Below are 24,164 nucleotides of genomic sequence, written 5' to 3'. Positions count from 1 at the left end.
TGCCAGGTTGAGCTGCAGGTGATGTTCCTTCATCCATGCCGAGATGTCCGCCAGGCAGCTTGAGATACGTGCAGCTACTGTGGGATCATCAGGTTGAAATGAGAGGTAGAGCTGGGTGTCATCAGCATAGCAATGGTAAGAGAAGCCATGTGTGTGATGTGGTGTAAATGGAGAAGAGGAGCGGTCCAAGAACTGAACCCTGAGGAACCCCTGTAGTCAGTTGATGTGGTTTGGATACCTCGCCACTCCATGCGACCCTGAAGGACCTACCTGTGAGATAGGACTCAAACCAGTGGAGAGGAGTTCCTGTGATGCCCAGTGATGAGAGGGTGGACAGGAGGATCTGATGATTCACGGTATCGAAGGCAGCAGACAGATCCAGGAGAATGAGAACTGATGATTTGGAGGCAGCTTTTGCGATCCGTAGGGCTTCTGTGACTGACAGCAATGCAGTCTCGGTTGAATGCCCTTTCTTGAAGCCAGATTGGTTTACGTCTAGTTGGTTGGTCAGAGAGAGGAAGGATGTTACTTGGTTGAAGGCAACTCGTTCAAGTGTTTTCGCAATGAATGGTAGGAGAGAGACAGGTCTGTAATTCTCTAAGAGTGATGTGTTTAATGTGGGTTTCTTAAGCAGTGGAGTTACCCGAGCCTGCTTGAATGTTGTAGGAAAAGTGCCAGTGTGGAGCGATGAGTTGATGATGTGTGTGAGTGCTGGTAAAAGTGTGGGAGAGATGGCTTGTAGAAGGTGTGAGGGGATGGGATCTAGAGGGCAGGTGGTGGGGTGACTGGAGAGGAGAAGTTTAGATACTTCTTCCTCGGTTAGTGGAGAGAATGAGGAGAGAATGTGTTTGGGAGTGGGAGGGGTTGGACTGGGTTCCTGTGTGTGTGGAGCTGAGAACTGATTGCTGATAGTTGTTGTTTTGTTGGTGAAGAAGTTAGCAAAATCATCAGCAGTTAAAGAGGAGGTGGGTGGTGGTGGAGGTGGACAGAGGAGAGAGTTGAATGTCTTGAAAAGAGTTCGTGTGTTAGCGGTGCTGTTGATCTTGTTGTGAAAATAAGAAGATTTTGCAGCATGAACATCAGCAGAAAAGGAAGAGAGCAGAGATTGATACATACTAAGGTCAGTTGTGTCTTTTGATTTGCGCCATTTCCTCTCTGTTGCCCTGAGTTTAGTCCGGTGTTCACGAAGAACCTCAGATAACCAGGGGTTAGAGGGAGTAGTACGTGCTGGCCTGGAGGAGATAGGGCAGATATTGTCTAAAGAAGAAGTTAAAGTGGAGCATAAAGTATCTGTTGCGGTATTAACATCCAGAGATGAGAAGTGTGAGTGTGAGGGAAGAGAAGATGACACAGCAGAGGAGAGATGGGAGGGAGAGAGTGAGCGCAGGTTCCGTCTGAAAGTAACTGGTAGGGGGGTTGGTGGAGCATGGGTAGTGAGTTGTAGATTGAATGTAATGAGGAAATGATCAGAAACATGGAGAGGTTTCACCAAAATGTTGTCTGTGATGCAGTTGCGTGTGTAAACCAGGTCCAGTTGGTTGCCTGATTTGTGAGTACCTGAGGTGATGAGCCGTTTGAGATCGAATGAGGCTAGGAGAGCGATGAAGTCTGTTGCATGCGGCTTCTCTAGATGAATGTTGAAATCACCAAAGACTACAAGTGGGGTGCCATCCTCAGGGAAAGAAGACAGCAGCACATCCAGCTCCTCTACAAAGCTTCCCAGTTGACCTGGGGGGCGATATATGCCTACAATATGGATCTTAATGGGAGATGTAAGTGTAATAGCATGATATTCAAACGAGTAGTTATTGCAGAGAGAGGAGAGAGTTGAGTAATTCCAATTGTTAGAAATGAGAAGACCTGTGCCCCCACCCCTCCCAGATTGGCGAGGAGTGTGAGAGAAGGAGAAGTTGTTAGAGAGAGCAGTCGGGGTTGCTGAGTCTTCTGGACGAATCCAGGTCTCAGTTAAGCCTAAAATATTAAGAGTAGAGTGAGATGCAAAGGCTGGAATGAAGTCAGCTTTGTTGACTGCTGACTGACAATTCCATAGACCCATAGAAATAGAGAGAGGTGTGTGAGAGGATGAGAGAATGGGACGCAGATTAGCAGTATTGCGCTGCCTTCTGTGCGTGATGGGAGAGCGTCGTCGAGAGACAACAGGAATGTATTGAAAACACATAATTAGTAGGGAAATACTATACCAGTGTGAAAGGAAGAGGGAGAATAGGATACTTAAGTGCCTTGCAGGTGTCCTTGCTCGGTGGAGTCGCGCAGGTAGAGTCGATGGTCTTTACCCGAGTCGGTCTTCACACGAGGAGCGCTGAAACGCTTCTGCTGACGCTTCCGCGGCAGCGCGCACACTACAGATATATAGTGCTTTCAAACGCCTGAGTGAGGACAGCTGCTAGTCCAAGCAATTAACACAGGCAAAGCAAATAATCCGAAAATGGGAGAAAATCGAAACTGCCTCTATGGACAGCTACACTTAAGTGCTATAAAATTTAAACTGCAATAGCCCACTTCTCAGACGCGGCTGTTATATAAAGTAGTCACGCGTCTAATTAAAATACAGATTTGTTTGAAGGTAAAAATGTACAAGTAACCACAGAATCGAAAATAGCCCTACTTTCTGGAAAAGAATACACTAAACAACAAGAGAACTGAACATTAAGAAAAAAACCTCTTGCGCGCTCACGTTCTTCACGCAGACTGACGCTTGTCCAGGAAACAGTATAATTGGTGATTTGGAAGAATTTTCTTAGAAAAAGTATCTATTCTTTAGTATCTATCTAGTCATTGACATGAGGAACTTTATTCAAAACAATGCAGCTACACAGGATCATAAATGTTACCCATGGGTTGCTTTGTCCTATAAAACACTAGCATATTAAAGGTGCAATATGTAAGAATTTTGTAATAAAATATCCAAAAATCACTGTGTGATATATTTCCTGCAGTTGTGTACTTACGATATCCCAAAAGTTCCCAAAGATTTGTAATTTCAGAGAAATTCCAATTTTAAATAATTGGCCGTCCCGGAAAACCTGTTCACTTGGCGCGTGTCAATGACGTAATATCCGCGCTATCCCTGGTTTCCGCTCAAATACTGCTATAGTAACCATGGCGACAGACGTGGACAACTGCGTAGTGAGTAACGTCTGCACGCAGTTGTTGTTTCGTTCAAACATTATGGACCATGGCAAGCAGACTTTGGGGAAAAATAGAGAACTAAAATGAGGATCAATATCAGCGTGGCGTTTTCGAGATGCCGAGAGCTCCACGTCTGTTACAAACTTCGACTTGACAGAGCTCTTACATGTACTTTATAAGACAGGTGAGAAAATGTACATAAAACTAATCAATGTTATATTTCAACATGATAAAATGTTAGAATATGATCAGTATGTTATTCTAATGTTGACATTGATCGACCATATTTTCACAAATGTCTTAGAAAGTAAAATCAAGAGTGGTTTGGTGATCAACGATATAAGCGTCCATTTACCTGTTTTTTGTGTTTTGGATTGTCAAATGCCCAATGAGAAGGAAGCTGGCTGTAGGACTAAATATGTTAGAAAAAGGACAGATGAAGCAATTTGTAGATTTAGAAATGACCTGAGTGAGCAAGACTGGCAAGAGGTGTATGTTGGGGAAGTAAATGCAGCATATGAAGCTTTTCTAGATAAATATCTTACATTATATGAAAGGCATTGTCCATATGTGCATTGTAGATATTAGGATAGCTTTAGCAAAAACCCTTGGATCACTAGGGGATTACAGAATGCATGCAAAAAGAAGAATAAACTTTATAGAGATTTTATCAAATCTAGATCAAAGAAGCAGAAATGAAGTATAAGCTGTATAAAAATAAATTACCACCAACAATAATGAGACAAGCGAAAAAAGATTATTTTGGTAGTTTATTCGAAAAAAACAAAAATAATATTAAAGGTACATGGAATATTTTGAATAAGCTGATTGGGAAAAGTACATCAGGTCAGGGCAGTACACCACACCACTTCATAAATGAGGATAATAAGAAAATTGAAAACTTAAATGAAGTAGTAAATTAATTTAATTCCTTTTTTGTAAATGTGGGACCCAAGCTAGCAGAGAATATTGAAAAACATAATTCAGGGCCACAGAGTGGAGGGACAAGGGGGAGTAGAGTACTCCAATCTATGTTTCTTGGAGATGTTAGTGAAAATAAAATTCTATCTATAGTAAATGCATTAAAAAACAAGACATCTACAGATACGGACGGGTTAGATATGATTATTTTCCTTATTAAATTTCGTTATTATCTCAATTTTCTAAAGTCCTTGAAAAGATTTTTGAGCAAAAATTAGAGGAATTTATTGAAAAAAAAAACAGTTGTTAAACGAGAGCCAGTATGGCTTTCGTTCAGGTAGATCTACAGCTTCTGCGACCATGAATATAGTTGAGGATATAGTAAATTCAACTGACAACAAGAAACACACAATAGGTGTGTTTATTGACTTAAAGAAAGCATTTGATACAATTGATCATTTAATCTTGTTATTAAAGTTACAATCATATGGTGTGAGAGGAATAGTATTGGATTGGTTAAGTAGTTATTTGAGCAAAAGACAACAGTATGTTCAGTATAATAATAATAAATCCAATAATATGCAAATTCAATGTGGTATACCACAATTTGCGTCATCAGCCTACGCCTTTGTTATTTTACATTCTTTTTAACTCCTTGACTTCTTTTCCTTTTTTATATTAGGTCTAATTATAATATTAGTAATTTTAATAAGATTTTTTTTTTATTATCTAATCATAAACATTAAAATAATAATCTAATCAAGTAATCTAATACTTTTGGTCTAATCAATAATCATAATATTAGTGAAGAATTAAATGTGCCATTTTGCTATGACTTTAAGGTGCCCATAAGGCATTTCTGATTCTGAAAACTCAGATTTCTGTTTTTTAAATGTGAATGTGATGTCTCTGAATAACATCATAAAATTGTGGAAGTATGGAACGACCCCCTTTTTTCAGTTTCAACAAATACTCTTTTTGGACCGAGGAACACATTTTAAGATCTGAAAGATCTTTACTTAAAGATTATGATGTGGCAGTTGATCAGTTGATTTAATAATTCATTGTGCTTCTTTGTGGATAAATATGGCACCCTTTAATGTCAGTTGATTAAATAATTCATGCTTCAATTCAATTCGTGCTTCTTTGCAGGTAAGCAGTGTGTGTTGAATGCCCTAGCTGAAAGTTCTTTGCCAACAATCGCAACTGTCAGTGCAACTCACTATAACTTTCTCTAAAGTTGGTTATAAACATAAAATGTTGCTTCTTTGCAGTTAAACAGTGTGTGTTTACTATCGAATGCCCTACTTTACTGAAGACCTGCCAGTCAATTCGCTTTTGGCTAATCGCCATTGGAACGATCAGGCACTGACACACACATTGCAGGTCGGTTACGCATTCATACATTTTTGCATTTGCATATTGCTCAAGACAACCAAAAATATTTCACGGTATGCCTCAGGTGAGTTTCATTTCTTGGGTGTGTGTGTTTGGGTATGTGTGCTTCCTGCAACTGCCAACAGACAGGAGTTAAGTGCTATGCTGTCCCGTCGGCCAACTCCTCTGTCATTCAGAAAAACAAGAAGTACAAATGATCTCAATCACACCTACAAGCTGTCTGTCAACACCTGCTGGGGGAGTTTCAGGAAGACGGGCATCCTCAAAAAGAAAGCATATATCTCTTATATATATATATATATATGAGAGAGAGAGAATTTCTGTACATAACTTTACACTCTTAAATGAAAGCTTTTAATTTGAACCAATAAGGGTTTTATTTTTCTCTAGGAGAACCTTTTCTCTACTCAGCCAATATTTCATTGTGGAACCAATCTAAAAACACATCTCTTTAACCTGGCATACACATAGCACATTATCAATTTCTATTATTTAAATCAGTTAAATGATTGTTAGGCTGCATAAATTAGGTCAACTGGATCCGGGAAAACTTCCTACACCCGATGTACTTGTTACATCTTAAGTCTTACATTTTCTGTCATCTTTGCAGGACTGTGATATGAAGAGTGCGCAAAGTAAGCCTAACATATTTTAGCTACAGTGTGAAAGTGTATGGCACGTAACAGGCACAATACCGGTATAAACATGAAATTCTGTTGGTACAATATGCGTCACATGACTAAACTTGCGTTATCGGTTTTTAAATACCTCTGTTTTGACAGTCCACACTAGGCCTACAACACGAAAACTGCGTTTTTCAAAGACATGTTTTGTCTCAAGACATGTTTTTTTTAACTTTTTTTTAACTTGAGCACTTTGTTTTTAGAATGCCTTATCATTCGCAAGATGCTGCAGAAGACGCAAGATGGGAGGAAAACTAAACACCTCAATAGTGCATGTTTACACATAAAAACAATGAAAAAGCAGCACAGTGAAATGCAAAAACACGTTCTGTGTAATTGGCCTATTATAATCGTTTTGGAGAGAGAGTAAATGGTCTGTTTTACTTTTTTCTGTAATGTTTTGTTAGTTATAGGGCTATATGTTTTAAATGGGGAAAGATACTTCTCAGTAACTTGAAAAACCAACATGAATTGTGATAAGATCGTGGATCGTGATCGTCCCTGAAAAAAATGGTGATAAGGTATTTTTGCCATATCACCCACTTATTTTCAATTATTACATCTGGAAAATGTGACACTTTATATACCGTTACGTTGTAGGCTACAAAGAACATGTATCTTTTAGTTCTGTAGATTAGTAAACTTAGTATAATTAATTAGTAAAAAGATGTAGATTTCTATACTGGTGCTTTACAATAATTCACCAAGAACCAACAGACAGATCTGAAGAACCTAGAACATGTTTAATCCCCAATAAACTGTATTTAATTTGATCTGTGTTTTAGTGCATTGTTGTGGGGTTGCTAGGGTGTTGGAATGTTCTGGATGGTTGCTAGATCTACAATTCTCACACCCAGGTTTCTATGATATTCTGGTCCCAAGATATGGTTATAAGGTACATTATGTCATTCAGTGTTAGTCTATAGATTTTTGTTGTTGTTGTTGCTTATCATATTGATTGCTTGACTAAAATGGTTAGTCTGATCACTTATGAAAGAACAGCACAGCTCTTCAGCAAGCCATTCGTCAATTTGGCATCATTTCCGTACCACTAACTATAAGGGATGAGTTTTGCACAGCAGTTTATAGGCTTAGGGGTTTGTTTAAATCTTTAATCTCAAAGTATATGCAAGAGCTGATACACTCTGACCCTTTCAGACACTCAACGATAAGATATCCAGGATGTGCAGTTAACAAGTCGCCACGCAGTCACGATCTCCAGCATTACTGCACACATCCTACTGTCTTATCACTGCTCTCTTCTGATACACTCCTCTTTGCAGCAGTCTGCTCTCTGCAAGAATGACACTGACTGGCTTTAATCTGTTTTACGGCTGAGACGGTCCCAGAAAACTGCACTTGACCAAGCTAGTTGCCATATGGACCAGGTCTACTTTATTCAATGATAAAACTTAAACATCCACATCACATCTTTATTGCACTAAAGATTCTTTATAGTGGAAAAAGGTTCCACACACACACACGCACGCACGCACGCACGCACGCACGCACACACACACACACACACACACAAAAAAAATGGTGGTCCTATGGCAACCCCTTTTGGAACCTTTCTTTTTAAGAGTGTATCGATTTATCTTTAATTTATAACTCAGAAGGGTGGAAATTGTCCTGATATCTCTACTCAGTACCCTGTTGTAATCCAGTGACAGAGATTTTGCCTTGTAATGAAGATTGTGAAATGCAGACTTGACTTTTTCAGGTTTTTTGGGGCTTTCAATCGCTTTTGTAACCGTAAGTGCACTTTAAAAGTTTGATTTCAGTGAGACTAAAGCATTACTTGTTCTTTTTAAAATGTAATGTAAATGCCATGTTAGGTTTCCTGCATGAGCACCATAACACACTGTGTTATGACCTCTTGGTTATGATGGGTCAGTGCATTTCGTGTACTGTTAAATTACCTCATTTTAACAATAGTTGATTTTGGCATCTAAACTTGAAATATCAGTTTATCATACATCAAATCACTGAAGCCTGATGTAGTGATTCAGATTTTTTGGCTCTAACAGGAGGAAGGTGCTGTTTGCATGTGTGTCTGTGTGTGTGCTCATTGCATGATTGGTTGAATTTATAGGTTTGCTTCATACCTCTGCCATTCATGGCAGGTTAGAAAAATAACAGCTTTCACTTTAATTTGATTGATTGTTAAATAGGAGCTTCTGCAGTTTCAGTCAAAACAGCTCTAAATCAAACATGTCACAAATTTCCGGATTTAACGAAGGCATCCAAAGTCAAGGAGCAGAGACACAAAAGTTTATTGTACACACACACACACACACACACACACAGACACACACACACACACACACACACACACACACACACACACACACACACACACACAGACACACACACACACGATGTAAACGTGTAATGTGTAGACATCCGTTCTGATTTGTAGAGCTAACATGTTTTATTTTGCAAGTTGTTTATGGATATTTAAGATCATTTGACTCGATATCTCTGTTTATTTTCCCAACAGGACAGGAGGTGTAACAAGGTGTGAAAGCTTTAAATTCTATAAAGACGTGAGATTGTGTCAAAGGTGTTCCAGTGTGACTTTAATGATCCAAGAGGGACGTTTCCCTGTCGACCTGCTCCAATAAAACTCCAGGAATATTACAATAATGAGAAACTGAGCAACACACACATACACAATTCACCAAGTCTTTATCTTTAATGGACTTTTGGAGTCCACCTGGACTTCATCATTTGCTCTTTGCAGCAGCTGTTGTGTGTGTGTGTGTGTTCAGACAGCCTCTTACTGTGATGGATCAGTATTCTTTCTGCCCTGTGGCCTGGACTAGATCCATCCCATAAGGAAACAAGTGTGTTTGTCCTATGTGGGTGTGTTTTGTTTATCTGGTTGTTAATTACATAAATCATTCAAATGTTAATTTTTAATTATATTTAAAGAGACAGTTGAAAATAGAAAATTCTGTCATCATCTACTCACCCTCGTGAACACAAACGATTTTGAAGAATGTTCAAAATAATTTCGGACCCCATTGACATTCATTGTATGATAAATAACACGTTTTATTTTTCCAAAATATATTTTGTGTTCTACAGAAAAAGGAATATGTAGGTTTGGAAGCACATGAGGGTGAGTAAATGATGACAGAATATTAATATTTGGGTAAGCTATCAGTTTTAGCAATTTAGTGACTCATTTCATTTCAGCTTTATGGTCGATTCTTCACATGTTCCAGACATACAAAGCAATCGAAATTACGTTTCCCTCCATCCCACGGTGAAGACTGAATGACTCACAATTTTTGTTACTGAATGAATCAGTGTTTTGAACAAACTGACTGACTCACTGTTACTGAATTGTTACTGGATCAGTGTTCTTGGATTGACTGTATAATAGTCTCGCTCATAAAGACTACTGGTGTGTAAATGTAACCTACAGAAAGAGTCAATGAAAGGTTGTTTGATTCGTCAAGCATGTCAACTCACATCGTTGTGGTAGTTAACAGCCCTTAAGCACTATACTAAAAACCCATTGAAATTCCCAAGCAAATTAGTCATGAATGAACAGTTCTATAAGTTTATGTCAAGGGTGTGGTTCTGTGAACTCATCCAGTTAGATTGTCCAACCATCACAAACTCTTAACTTATGTATGTGTATTTGCTATACAGTAGCCACACCCTGCCGTGTGTGAGTGACATCAGATGGAGGTTCAGTTGGTGTGTTTTGAGGTGCTAGCTTGCTAAGCGTGAGGCACTGTATGTTTACACTTTACTCAGCATATTAGCTCTGCCTGCTCTTCACACTACCTTCATGTTGGTACCAAAAGTGTGTGTGTGTGTGTGTGAGAGAAACTGAGAGAACAACAAAGGAATTAATGTTTATTCACAAGCAACACTGTGTGTACAATGTCTGGATAATGGAGATACAACGCAGAAAAACAGACACACATGCTCTCATTCAGACTCTCATTCTCATTCTCTTTCTCTTTCTCTTTCCGGCTTATCAGTCTTTCCTGCTTTCTTCTAATGGCACATCCATGTTATCTTTCTGTCTGGACCTGATACACATCACATATGGTCTATGCACACGGCCAACAATAACTTCTCACTTAGAAATAAAAAAGGCATTTGTTTATTAAACAAACAGATAGCGTTTTTTTTTAGATATGGACCTCATGTATTCCAATTTTCACATTAAGTCTGAACAATTAACTGCATGCAAACTTTAGTTACAAACTCTGTCTATAATGGTTAAAATATTGACTGTTAATTTTTATATCTATTGCTTTGTTTACACTGACAGCCCAAATTAATTTTAGACCATTTTTGTTCAATTCTGATTGCAATTCCATTTTTACAAATCTGGTTGCTTAACAATTCCATTAATGATTCTATAATAACTTTTGAGTGAATTTTGTCATAAAAGTTTTTCTATGCTTGGATTTATGCATCTCATTTTGTGTATTTGGTGTATACCAGAGATGTGTACAGTAGCAGTCAAGTGTTGTAGAGGAAATATTTGTTTTTAATTGAACCATCAAAATATGAGAAATATATATATAATATATATATTTTTTTTAATATGAGGGAAGAACAAAACACTAAACTTGGTTAATGTATATAGGCTATATGACAAAAAGTTTTGCCAGACAAAAAGGCTAACTACATCTACAGGCTTTATTTTACTATGCAAAAAAACAAAACAAAACAAAGGATAGCTCAAAGGAAAAAGCACATTGACTTCAACATAATCCATTATTTTGTTGATTTTCTCTTGTTTTTGCATTTGTTCATAACTTCATTGCATGACAGCCTGGCCAAAAATTATGTCCGCACAATTTGGCATGACTCCACAACTATGCATTATGATTACAAGATCTTTAACAAATCTTTAACAAATTTATAATAATATTTGAATAAAGTGTTTTTTTCTAGGCCAGACATCACTTTTGGCCTCTACTGCAAACACTTGTGTTATGCTGCTTTTAAAACTAAAACCTGGTTCTAAATAAGAACTGTTTTGATTTTCAACCTGATTTCCAAAATAATAGAGCCAAAAACCAGTACATTTTCTGCAGTGTGAACATTGCCTAAGAAACATGTATAAGGTAGACTATCCTGGAGCAGCGTGAATGGAATGTTGTGTCTTTGTGGGTGTATTTTAGTGGTTTGCAGAGAAGAGAAACTAGGGCTAATGACGGCAGGGGCGGGCAGCTGGGTCATGTTTTCAGCATGATGTTAGAGGAGATCATGGTTTACTCAGACGAAAGCCTTTCTTCCATTATATGCATTATACAGTGACGAGCCATGTCTGCAAGTGTATCAGGTTGTAGCGAAAAGAAACAAATGAAAGGGAGAGAAGATCACCACGGTGTGGGTCTAAACCCAACTTTGTGCATTATAGCATATTTTTTCATAACACTTGATTTTGAGTAACTTTGAAGTAACTGCAACTTAATGTCAAATAACTCTCATTAGAGTATTAGTACACTGTACTAACTGTTTATTGTAATGATCCCCCAACAGTCATTCTACTGACTATAAGAAACTTTGAAAGAACATGTCAACTTATTCTAACCCTAACCCTATACCAGTATACAAATACTCTTTTAATACTCTAATGAGAGTTAGTAGACATGTAGGTGTAATGTTACTTATATAGTCAACAGAATGTTCAAAAGGGACCATCATAATAAAGTGAAACCTATTTTTTGTGAATACTTTTATCCATAACAACTGACTCAGGCACAGTTCACTTGGAGCAATAACACCTCCCAGTTTGGTGTATAATTGGCAGTTTTCCAGTTTTCCCTTGCATCTTAGAAATCCTTCTATAAAGCAGTGTCTCTCTTATACATTTGTGGGGGGAAAAACTTTGGCATAAATAAATTTTCTGTGTATTATTCTTTGTAATTCTATAAATGCATCAGCAAAAAGCCTTTTTTTATCAAAAGGAATCTTTCCAGCCTCTCCTTGTTGTATTGGGAAGCATGCATGTTTCCTTATATGAAAAAATATAAGCTAGATTTTCTTTTTAAATTAGCCTATTCTTTATTACATTTACATTGGTATATTTTATTTGGAATAATGTAGTAATAAGATACTTAAAGTTGTGCATCAAATATTTCCCCATTTAACACAATAAAATATTACATAAATAAAAAAGATAATTACTGTAGAAACAGAAAGTTAATTCTTTGAGGACCATTACATTTCTCCTTTTTTATCTTAACTTTATCTTTTTTAAACAGATTATTTGTCTGATAAATTGTTTACCTTTTTTTTAAATGGAAAAGGCATCTTTTTCATAGAATAACTCATAGACTCTCCATTTAACAGCACTTCTGTTCGACCTCTTCTTTTAACCAGAGCCGTTTTGATTCTAACTGAATTGATAAACTCTTGCTGTTGCTGTTTCTGTTCTACACCATATATATTTTCCCTAGTTTAGATTCCTTGAATACCTGGAAATAGGCGGTGCACGACCCAATGAGGCCACCAGTGGGAGAAAAAAAAAAGTTTGAATTCTCCCGAGAACAGATGATTGAATTATTTAGTGTATATCTGTAATTGGATCTATTTTTCTGTGATGCAGAGGTACTAGAGAGGTTCATTTGTCTTGTGCCACAGCTTGCTTTGGGTGGTCTTTTTGTTTGGATGGTGGATGCAAGTCTTTGAATGGCCATATCGGGCTCGAAGAGCCCCCCTGAGCCCCTTTACCCAGCCTGCTCTGTTTAATGTGGTCTACGATTGCAGCCGCCTCATTTGGGTTTTGTAGTTTAACAGTATTCGCTTTCGTCTTTTTCTTTGTGTGTTTATTAAGAGATGAAACACTATTTTAAGAATGTAATATTAGCAACTGTTGTTTTGTGATGTTTCATATGAGCATCTTTTTAATGCAAAGCTTTTCTTGCCAGCATGCCCATAACTGACATCAAGGCATATAACATGGTAACATACGCGATACTCATATACATTCTCTTTTATACTTCTTCTCACTCTATACACACACGGGCTCGGATGACTGCAGACTTCACCTGTCAAGTTATCTTCAGAAACAAAGCAAACAGGGTCAAAACAGGGTTTCTCACGCACAGATAGATTGAAGACCCTGCTTCTGTTACTCCTGATCTTGGCTAAATTGTCTAATATGGCTTCCATATTGAATTCTCAGTTGCATTTGTTTCTCCTAAAAACATTCAGAGGTAATTTTATCTGGCCAGAGGTTTTCAAACTGGGTCCTGAGACCCGCAAGTAGGTGCTAGGAGTTCCATGGAAAAGTTCCAGGAAAAATTACTGTTTGAGCTTTGAGTTTGTACTGATTTCTGAAGGATCATGTGACACTGAAGACTGAAGTAATGGCTGATGAAAATTCTGTTCTGTCTTTTTTAAATTTTTTATGAAAAAAATGCAGGCTTGATAAGCATAAAACACTTCTGTCAAAAACTTTATCTACCTACCAACCAACCAACCATATAAAGAAAAGTGTGCTAAGTCTCCTGGGTTATAAAATAGCACAAAAAACGAGGGCACTGGGATGGAACAGTGTGATTTTAGGCCTTTATTATTTGTGGTTTTTATTATGACATGAACAGCCTTTGAGAAAAGATTTTAATTGTCTTGCATCTTTTCTCAGTGTCTTTTTTCAAAATGATTAATACCGCTACTGATTGACTGTGAAGTCTCCTCTATTTTATGATTCATCATCTGAAACGAAGGAATAAACGAATGCGTGCGGTGATGTCGGACTCACTCTACGTCTGGGGATCCTGTGATGAAACCTTTTTTAATTTCCCTCAACACCAAAAGGAAAAGAGAAAAAACAACAGAGAAGGAACAAGAATCATAAATCACTTCATTGCAAATAGTGCTGACAGGGAGTCGGATCTGAATTTTGATATACAATTCAGTCGACCTAAAACACTGAAATAGGACGGATCATAAAAGACCTGATTTCAGTCATAACTTTATTTTTACAACACGTATAGTCTCCGTTTATGGGAGAGGTATGAGAATCCCATTTTTGATCCATCATTAATTTGCAGAACTTCTACACAGGACGCTCACCCATTTGTAAACTTCCGTATTCGAGACAATGAACATCATTCAAGACCACTCACCTTCCATTTGTCTCCCTCCATCCTTCCCTAACCATTCCTTTCCTGCCATCCCTCAATGTCTTGACAGAGACATTAGTAGGGACCTATTCAGAGTTTAGGCCGAAAGGAGTTTATGACACGGATTGCTTGCTAACATGGTAAAGAGAGTGCCATCCTCTCCTCTCCTTTCTGACCAGCTGTTGTACTCTAGTTTAGGAAAGAGAAGCCATTCGGGATTCATCAATCAACACTATAACTACTTGTGACCCCGAGATCACAGGCTTCCTTTCCCATCACCTGCAAGCTCTTATGCGCTAACCCGATATTGCGTAGTGAATTCACAATTTAGAGTCTCCCACTTAAATGTATTTCTCATCCGTGAAAACATTTTCATCACATATTCACAACTTTTCAAGAAATATGACAATTTTGTGACTCTTTCCTCTAAGGTCCAACCAGATGTGTCGTGTCAAGGAGACGCTAGCTGTAGGGTGTCGACGGGTGGCTTTTATTCCCAGCTGCTGATGAGAAAGACTGAATCCATCCGGTCACACAAGGTGAGTGTCGTCAGAGCAGTCTGATTACGATCAGCACGATTGCAGATGTTACAATAGAGATGATTTAGAGCCTGAGGTGTACCTGGGAACTGCTGTTTATTTATTATTCATGATGTTTTGTCTCTTATCACAATGAACTGGCACTGTATGGTTTCTAGATTACTGGGGAACAAAACATAATCAGCGTGCACCATAATACAGCCATAAAACCATAATACAGGCTCATTGTTCACCTCCACACGTAAAAGCATTCAGACTGAAAGGCACATTTTGTTCTATAGTAGCATTTAAAGGATGTCAGTTAGTTAGCATGTGTGTATGTCTGTGAAGGCTGTTATTGAGGTTTAGGTTTCGGATGGGTGCTCACAAGCTCCCCCTTTGTGGCAGATTAGAAATGCAACACTCATGGTACAAGTAAGGATGCTCAAAATGTGTAAGACCATAGCATTGTGCTTTAACCCATTCAAACCCTGCATCCCTTACAATGGACATCACTTTTCTGCTTTTTTAAATTTTGTCCAGTATTATTTTACAACCACCAGCATCATTACTCCAGGCACGTGATCCTTAAAAAATCAGTCTAATTTGCTGATTTGCGGCTTTAGAGATATTTCTTATTATTATCAATGTTGAAAACAGTTGTGCAGCTAAAATAAGTTTTTCTTGATTCTTCAATGTATAGAAAGATCAGAAGAACATTTATATATTGTTCATTGTTCAGCATTTATTTAAAATAGACATCTTTTGTAACATTATAAATATATTTATTGTCAGTTTTGATCAATTTAATGCATCCTTGTATTTTTTAAAACCCCAAACTTTTGAATGGTATAATCCATATTCAATTAGATGTATTGTCATTGAGTAAAGTATGAATACAAAGCCAATTGAAATACAATTAATATCCAACCAGGATGCAGGATAACATAGTAATCATTCCAAGTAGTGAAAAAAAGAAAGAAAAGTGACTGAATATAACCATGTAAATGCATACATAACCATATATACACATTCACAAACACACACTCGCACATTAAAAAGATGTACAACATAAAATAGTAAGTACAGTTAGATGAATGCACCATATTAATCTCTGATCAGGCCAACCACAATTGTATCATCTGCAAATTTGATGATGGTTTTTCTCTTTGTATCATATACAGTGACACAATCATGAGTGAAGCGAGAGTGTAAAAGAGGGCTCAACACAGCCTTGTGGCAAACCAGTATACATGGTGAGCGTGGAGGACCAGCGGTTATCAAGCTTAATAGCCTGGCGTCTGTTAGTCAGAAAATCGAATGTCCAATTGCAAAGTGAGGTGCTGATCCCTAACTACTAGCATCGAAGGAATCAATTGAGTTTGCATTTCAAAAATAGGTAGCATTGTTAGTGCAGATTTCCTGAATAGAGTGTCTGCGAATCAAGTGTCGATGTTTGTTCTGGAAGTGTGTATGTTTGTTATGTTAATGGCTGCGTTAACTATTCCGCAGGGTGGAAGAGTATATGCTCTGCTAATTAAGATAGGACACACACTGTTTACCTTTCATCGCATCCGCTCATGTGAGATGAAGAGAGAGAGAGAGAGAGAGAGAGAGAGAGAGAGAGAGAATGAGATGGTTCATCTGGAGTGGTGATAAAAGCTGTCACACATAGTCTCTCTCTCTCACTCTCTGCCAGTTCACGGAAGGCGGGTTATCTGTTCTCATATCTTCATTCTCTTCCTCACACCTGTTGATAAAAGAGATCCTTGCAAGAAACCCATTTCCTGTCATCACCTCACGGTGTCTTGTGCTTCTGATCTCTGAAGTGTCAACAATATTCTAGTGCCTCCCAGTCCTGCCCAGTCTCTTTCTTTCCACCGTTCTCTTAAATCTATAATTATAATAGGATAATATGCATCATACAAGCATCATATAAGAAGATAAGATCTTATAAGAAGTACAAGGCTGAATCTAATCTCTGATGTATGTATTTTCGTTTGGATAGTAGACATAGTAGATAGTAACACTGGTAATAGACAGATAAAACATGGATTAGGGATATTAGATTCAATAGTGATTGATATATGCCTTGATGATAAGAACCCATAAAGAAAACATTGATTATATTTGGCATCTTGCATTTAATGTCTTTAAAAAGCACTTTAAAGTAATCTGCAAAATTTGGAAATCCAAAGATTCATTGCATACAATACCGTTTGTGGTCGGTAAGATTATTTTTATGTTTTTGAATGAATACTCACCAAGGCTGCATTTATTTGATAAAAAATACAGTGAATATCAGCAATATTGTGAAATATTTTTAGAATTCTAAATATCTGTTTTCTGTTATATATTTTTTTTTCAAATGTAATTTATGCAAAAGCTGAATTTTCAGCATCATTACTACAGTCTTCAGTGTCACACGATCCTTTAGAAACCATTCAAATATGCTAATGTGGTGCATTTCTTATTTTTTAGCAAGGTTAAAAACATTTGTGCTTCTTAATATTATTGAGGAGAAATATTCTATTTTTTGATCAATAGAAAGTTCAAACGAACAGTGTTTATTTAAAAAAATTAATGTATTTAAATAAATATGAAATAATAATTTCTTTCAAAATAAATAAAAATCTCACTGAACTTTTGAACGACACAGTATGTCATTTTTCTTGTATAATTACTATTGTTTGCTAAAGCAAGCATGCATTATTGATATTTCTCATACTTTATGTTAAGAATTGTCTACGCTAATTATTAAACTCTGGTGCATAACTGTATGATTCGATTTTCGCTTAGCAGATGACAAAGCTTTAGCAGATTACTTTTTTTCTTCTTTTTTACCATAAGTTGTATATAAATAACATTCTTTTGTATGTTTTTTTCTTCTTTGCTTCAGTAGTTAGTAGCAGAAACGTACATCCAGAATAATCTTGCAACCGACAGAACACCACAATTTACATGCCCAACTTACTGGCTGACAAATGACCAATCAGCTGATGTTTATATTCAGTTATGTTAAGTAGGTTTAATATTTACATTTACATTAATGCATTTGGCAGACGCTTTTATCCAAAGCGACTTACATTGCATTTCAAGCTACACATTTACATTCTTATCAGTTCTTGCTTTCCCTGGGAATCGAACCCATGATCTTGGCGTTGCAAGCACCAACACTCTACTGTTTGAGCTACAGCTTTTTTCGAACTCGGAAGTATCGAAATAGCTACTGTAAGCCAAACCCATTTGTATGCACTTCACATGTACTACCCTATACTAATTTTTTATTTCTATTCAGCCAAAGACTGTAGACTGCCTTTAAAGGCAAGTGCACACTACAGGATTTTAAAACGTTGGGCTGAACTGTGCAGTTCACACTACATGACTTGCTCTCTGTGAAATCAGGAGTGTTCAAGTTGTTGAGCTGTTCACACCACACGACACAACGTGATTGATCCGCAACAGGAGGTAACTCACTACACAAGGTGACAACAACTCTGTCAGCCAACGATTCTATCTTGTCTACAAACCACGTTTTATCACGAAGAAATCACGCGATAAAACGAACCGGAAATGACGCAATACAGCACGCGCGCCACTACCCAGCGAAGAAGAACACAAGTGCACAACACGCGAGTCTTTGTTTGAATATGGACGTCAGAAAGAAATTAGTGCTGCAAACTGTTTGCGCGATGATTTGCTCTGAGAAAAAAAAAAAAAATCCCATAGACAGTATATAAACGGTATTTTCCCAGTGACCTCAACCCATGCCTTGCTCTGATTGGCTGTAGCTCATGGCATCACATGTGGTTGAGTCGTGCGACAGCTCCAGATATCTAGCATGCTAGATATTTTTCTGGGCTCGGCGACGCGTCCGTGAGGCGTCTGCGAGCGTCTTTGATGCGTTGTTGGCTCTTTCATACTAACAGATTGGCGAGCGTTCATCGGCCGCTAATCCCCCGCGATTTGCACGCGATAACAACCCGACCTGTCGGCGAGCTCAACGATTTGCAAATCGGGCTTAAATCTGGCTTAAAATCCTGTAGTGTGAACTAGGCATAAGGGGTACCTTAGCATAGATGAGAAAGACAAATCAATGCCTTCCATGTGTACATGTTTTTTCTTGTTCTTTTCCTTTTCCTTTTTTTTTTTTTGGTCTGGCTTTTATGCCATTATTTTTACTGCAAGTCTACCCACGGCTTGCAAAACACCAGCGGAATGTTGATTTTTCACTTTCTTGGATGCCAGGCTATTTCTGATGTAAGAATGCCAGTAAAACATGCTTCAAAATGCATGCATGACTTCTAAATATTAAACAATAATACAAAACACATGGGATCAGCATGTTGTTGTGCTATTTTAGTCTGAATTGCGTTCAGTGCTGTTGCTTTAGTGTTGTTGACTCACATAAAAGTGTTGACTATTATCTAGTTCTGTCATTAGAACATGCTAACATTAAAACTCTGTTGAAAACTATTGTGATTCTGGGATGCCATGCACAGCACTATTTGTATGACGTTCAGTTGCTGCCTATGTAGAGTGTTTCATATTGGTCAAGAAGATTAGACCTACACATTCAGTTTTATTGTATTTGGACACCAAAATAAATATTCCTCTTATGAAATTCTTGACAGCATAAGCTGATCACAGATCAGTCTGTGCCCAAGCAGGCGTAGTGACTTTGCGTGTTTGTTTTTCTTTTTTCTACCCTGATACGGGAAAAGAACAGCGTGCTGCCATGATTTCTGTTGAGGTTGGCAGGGCAGGTAGACACAACATGACATGTTTGTTTGCAGTCAGGCTTCAAAAAAGAGAATGCAACCCGAGGCGATCGAGAGGTATGCTGTGAATGTGTGTTTTGAATGGCAACATTGATACCTTGGCACTGTATCATAGTGAGAACTTTCACTTTAATTCCTTTTAGATCCTTTTGACTACATTAAAGTGCTTGCTGCTATACCACACTGTGACCCAGGTGGTCTTTTTCTCTTGCACATTCCCCTTCCCAAACCCAAAGCCTACCTGTCATCATGAGATGTATGCAGGAAAAGGCAGGTTTCCTGTCTCACTCTGGGCCGAAACTCCGATGATATGTACAGAATCCAGTTGTGGTGTTGGTCACGTTAAACGCAGTCAGTTCCTCAAACGCGCTCTGCTTTACATCACCCAAGTCATTTTGAGGCAAGAAGAGGGAAGAGGACACAACAGTTCTTCTGTTACATAGTGTGATCTTATAAATCATGTTTTATTATTTATTGTGATGTTTTCCGTTTCTATTCAATGCAATGAATTTTGTTAAACAGTATCTTTGTCTAGTTTTCCAGTAAAAATGTACAGTTAATGTATTTATTATAAATATATTATATAATTTTGTAATATATCATTTAAAATATAATTTAAAAAATTATAATTATAATTTTCTATCTATTTTTTATTATTAATATATTTACATAATACAATATTGAAATTATTAAATATATAAAAAATGACATAGGCTACATTATAATATACATTGTATACACATAATATACATTGTTTATATAATATATAATTTGTATTATATTATTATCTTTTATGTTTATACAATATATAATTTGTATTATATTATTATACTTTGTTTATGTCATATTTTTTTATAATATAATTATTATATTATATATAACATATTATATGTATGTATTATTTATATAATATATACATTATTAAAATAATAAAATATTTAATTGTGAATTCTATTAACACAAATTACAAATACATTTTATAAAATGTTTTTTAGGATGTTTAGGTGTTTTAACAGGAAACATGACACAAATACTTTAAATTTAGAAAATGTATGTCGACCACATTTAAGTTACAAATTTAAGCTCTGATCCACCTCACCCCATATCAGAAGTGTTACTAATGTGGCTTTGCTTGTGAAATGTAATGTTGTTTGTATTTCCTTGATTTTTTTTCTGAAGATCCTAAACATTTACTTAGATTTAGCACATATGTTTCCTTTGACTGTGTCTTTTCATATTGGTTCTGGCTCCCCCAGAAACTGTAAAATGTCCCTCCTCCCACTCAGTGTAAACCTGACTCCAGACAGGTAAGACAACCACCCACTCAATCGTCGGCACAAAGAGAGCGAGAGAAGATAAATATTCCCTTCACGTGGGGAATGTGGTAATGTAGGCCTTTGAAAAGCATGGGCCGTTCTTATCCATCATATTGCATCATATCTCACGGCAGGCAGACTCCTCTGCTGTGGACAATGTCACAGTGAACTCATACCTCATTTCTCACCGAGACCTGCTCAACACCGACAATTAGTCATTCACAAAGCTCTCGGGTCTTTGAAGGCATTGTGAATATGGTATTTTTATGACCCCTGACAATTTAGAAGCATTCTTGACAGCTGGTTTAAGTTAGGCCACATTGTCCAACAATTTTGTGACCTAATTATTTCATTTAATTTCATTTTCATTGTTTTGTTGTATTTTTATTTTTATTTTATTTTTTATTCTATTTATTAAATTTTTTTTAAAACTTTTTTTAGAGGACCCCCAGCCTAAAATATGAATGCATCTTTATATTTTCATGTACATATATTTTATTTTGGGAACTTTTCTCTTGTTGTTTTTGTCTGGTCCGATTAGGACAAGGAGGTTGAAAATAAACGTTTTATTGTTAAAAATTAAATGCGGACTGAAATCTTGAGGTCATTTTTTCTCCTTATTGCTTCTTCTACCATTGTAACGCTAAGATATTGCTGATTCTTTCACCCAGTAACGTCTAAAAAATACTGTTTGTATCCCTGTCTGCTTTAAGGATTTAATGGAGAGAACAGTGGCACAGGAGCGATATGACCTTCCCAGGTTCTATCCCGCCAATTAAAGCACATCGGACTGAACGTTCTCCCTCTCAGACTACATTTGGTGTTTGCATTCAAAATACCAGAGCCCAGAGAGCCAAAATTACCCATTGTTTTATGCTTTACATAAATATTTACAAATGCAGCACCAGAGAAGTTTAGGCTAAATGGACCATAGAAATATTCTGAGCGCAGGGAGAAAGATGGTCCCACGAGGGCCACAAGTTGTTAAAATTAATGTTTGTGGCAGAGAGTAAAGGGGATTACAGTTAAACGCCATGAAAGCTGTTATTTTTGGTGGATGCTATTTTTAAGAAAGGTTTGCTGTTCTCCCCACTGAACCTAAAGCTCAAACATTCTGTTTTTCTTCAGGTTGTGGACTTGTGGGATAGTTAGCAGACAGTTTTTGCAAGGGTCCGGAAGAAAATTTCCTTGTTGTCATAATGAAATGCGCAAAAACAAAATAACAATTGATTAAATAGGGGGAGATTTATTTATTGACGACCTTATCCGATGCATTGAGACCTCTATTCTCAGTATTTATGATTACGTCATCATTCAGTCAGCATTGGTTATTGTTGCAAAACTGAATGTTTGGGGGCTATTTATTTCTACTCAAAACTAGAGGGTAGAGTCAGAACCACAGAAACTTGAGTGTAAAGATGATTATGATATTAATAAATAACTTTCTCAACTATTCATAACCATTGTGTAGGTTTCATTTTGAACATTGGTGAGACGTTTTTCAAGAATAACATAATCAGGGATGCTGTAAGGCGTTACTACGTGAGCTGACTATAGCAGGAGCATCGCCAACCTCATTTTTAGCTTCATTCATGTTTTCCGTTTTTTTTTTTTTTTCTGGTTGTTAATATTTCTGTGCTCTGGATTGGGTAATAGGATGTTAAGATGCATTCATGTTGATATTGCTGTAACTTGAGTATGTTATGTGAAATAGTACAGTGTTTGGATCTCATGTAAGATCTTTACGAGGCTTTTGTTAGTGCGTTACCTATTGAAACACAGGGGCATTACAGGGGACATCAAAGTAATCAACATTCTCATTCTAGAAAGCATCTGATTGGATACAAATTTGTCTAGTGCAGGATGAGTCATCAATAGTTTTGGTCTATTTTCCTTGGAGACAGACTACATTTATGTAATAGATACAATAACTACTAATGTAATATTACACAATATACTAATGTGAAATTATTAGAATTTTAAATAACTTTTTTTTTATTTTAATATTTTTTTTCTAAATGTAATTTGAAATTAAATGTGACATCAAAGCTGAATTTTCAGCAGGTATTACCCCATTCTTCAGTGTCACATGATCCTTCAGAAATCATTTGGTGCTTTTAGTTTGTGTGTTTGCATCGAGATTTTATATATAATCTCGATGCAAACACACAAACTAAAAGCACCCAATGGTTTCTGTATTATATATTTGTAAATATATTGTATATTTATCTTCTTTTTTTTTTCTCAAATGAGCAAGATTTAGGGTGACATTTAACCTTCTTCCTATGGTTTGCAAATTAATTAGTGAAAGATACATATACTGTATTGCAGATGAGAACTTGGCCACAGCAGAGGCCTGGTAAAGTGATCGTATCCTCACTGGCTGTTTCAACTACAGCCCAATGACTCATTAATCTAATTGTCCTGCTTTTCAGATTCATTCTCTCCATCATATGAATTTATTGTTTTTGGCTACCATAAGTCACTTAAAAGCCAACTTTATCTTAAGGGCCGATTATTTGGTTTCTGAATCAGACTGACTGCACACTGCCAAGAGTCTTGACCTCTAAATTAACCCACCGATAGTATCCATTTAAACTAAGATGTGTGTGTGAGAGAGTCCTGTGCATCTGCGGAGCCTCAAGAGGACTTTATCAGAGTTTATTAATGATGGTTTGATTCCCTCAGAGTTCAGCGCCTCTCTTTAAACTATAACCCATCAACATTATCAGGGCTTTCTGTTTTCTGTCTCACAGACAGCCTGTCAAAGCCCAGGGGCGGACCTCAAATCTTTCTTAATAATACTCAAAGATCAGAACACAGCTGTGATGCTCATATAGAAACAAAGACACATTGCTTCCTCAACTAAGTGTTTTATATTTACTGCTGCATACTATTGCTCAAGCTTAGAGTTAAGGATTTAAACAAACCTTCAGCTGTTAACTTGTCCTGCACAGTTTCACTGACATTAATGATACTTTGAATCGTGTGGGTTTCTTAGGAGAGGTGTGCTGTTATTTTCTTAATCGGCCAGATTTATTTCCCCCTTGTGGTCGATAAAATCAAATAGACTTACATTGAAGATATAACTGTACCCAAAACCTTTGGGCTTTTTGGACTTGGACCAGTAAATAAGTAATATTGGTAGGCCACCTTGCAGTGCCCTAGAAACCACCTTAGCAACCATTCAGAACATGTTAACAATGACCTGTAAACCAGCCCAGCATTGTGGTGACAAGCATAAACAAGCTTCACACACCAAGGCTATCGTTTACTAAAAGTA

General features: G+C 37.0%; 1 long non-coding RNA gene across 1 annotated transcript in view; it reads left to right on the top strand.

The window, feature by feature from the left end:
* LOC306995705 overlaps positions 1-24,164 on the top strand; it is a 248,280-nt gene that overhangs the window by 31,985 nt on the left and 192,131 nt on the right. The window contains exon 2 of the long non-coding RNA XR_013796916.1: positions 14,698-14,805. This is a non-coding gene — a long non-coding RNA (uncharacterized lncRNA). The remainder of the gene's footprint in view (positions 1-14,697; positions 14,806-24,164) is intronic.

This window comes from Phoxinus phoxinus (assembly GCF_949152265.1).
Source record: "Phoxinus phoxinus genome assembly, chromosome: 3".
Lineage (NCBI taxonomy): Eukaryota > Metazoa > Chordata > Actinopteri > Cypriniformes > Leuciscidae > Phoxinus > Phoxinus phoxinus.
The sequence above is the reverse complement of the archived record's forward strand: the minus strand, read 5'-3'. Positions and strand labels throughout refer to the sequence as shown.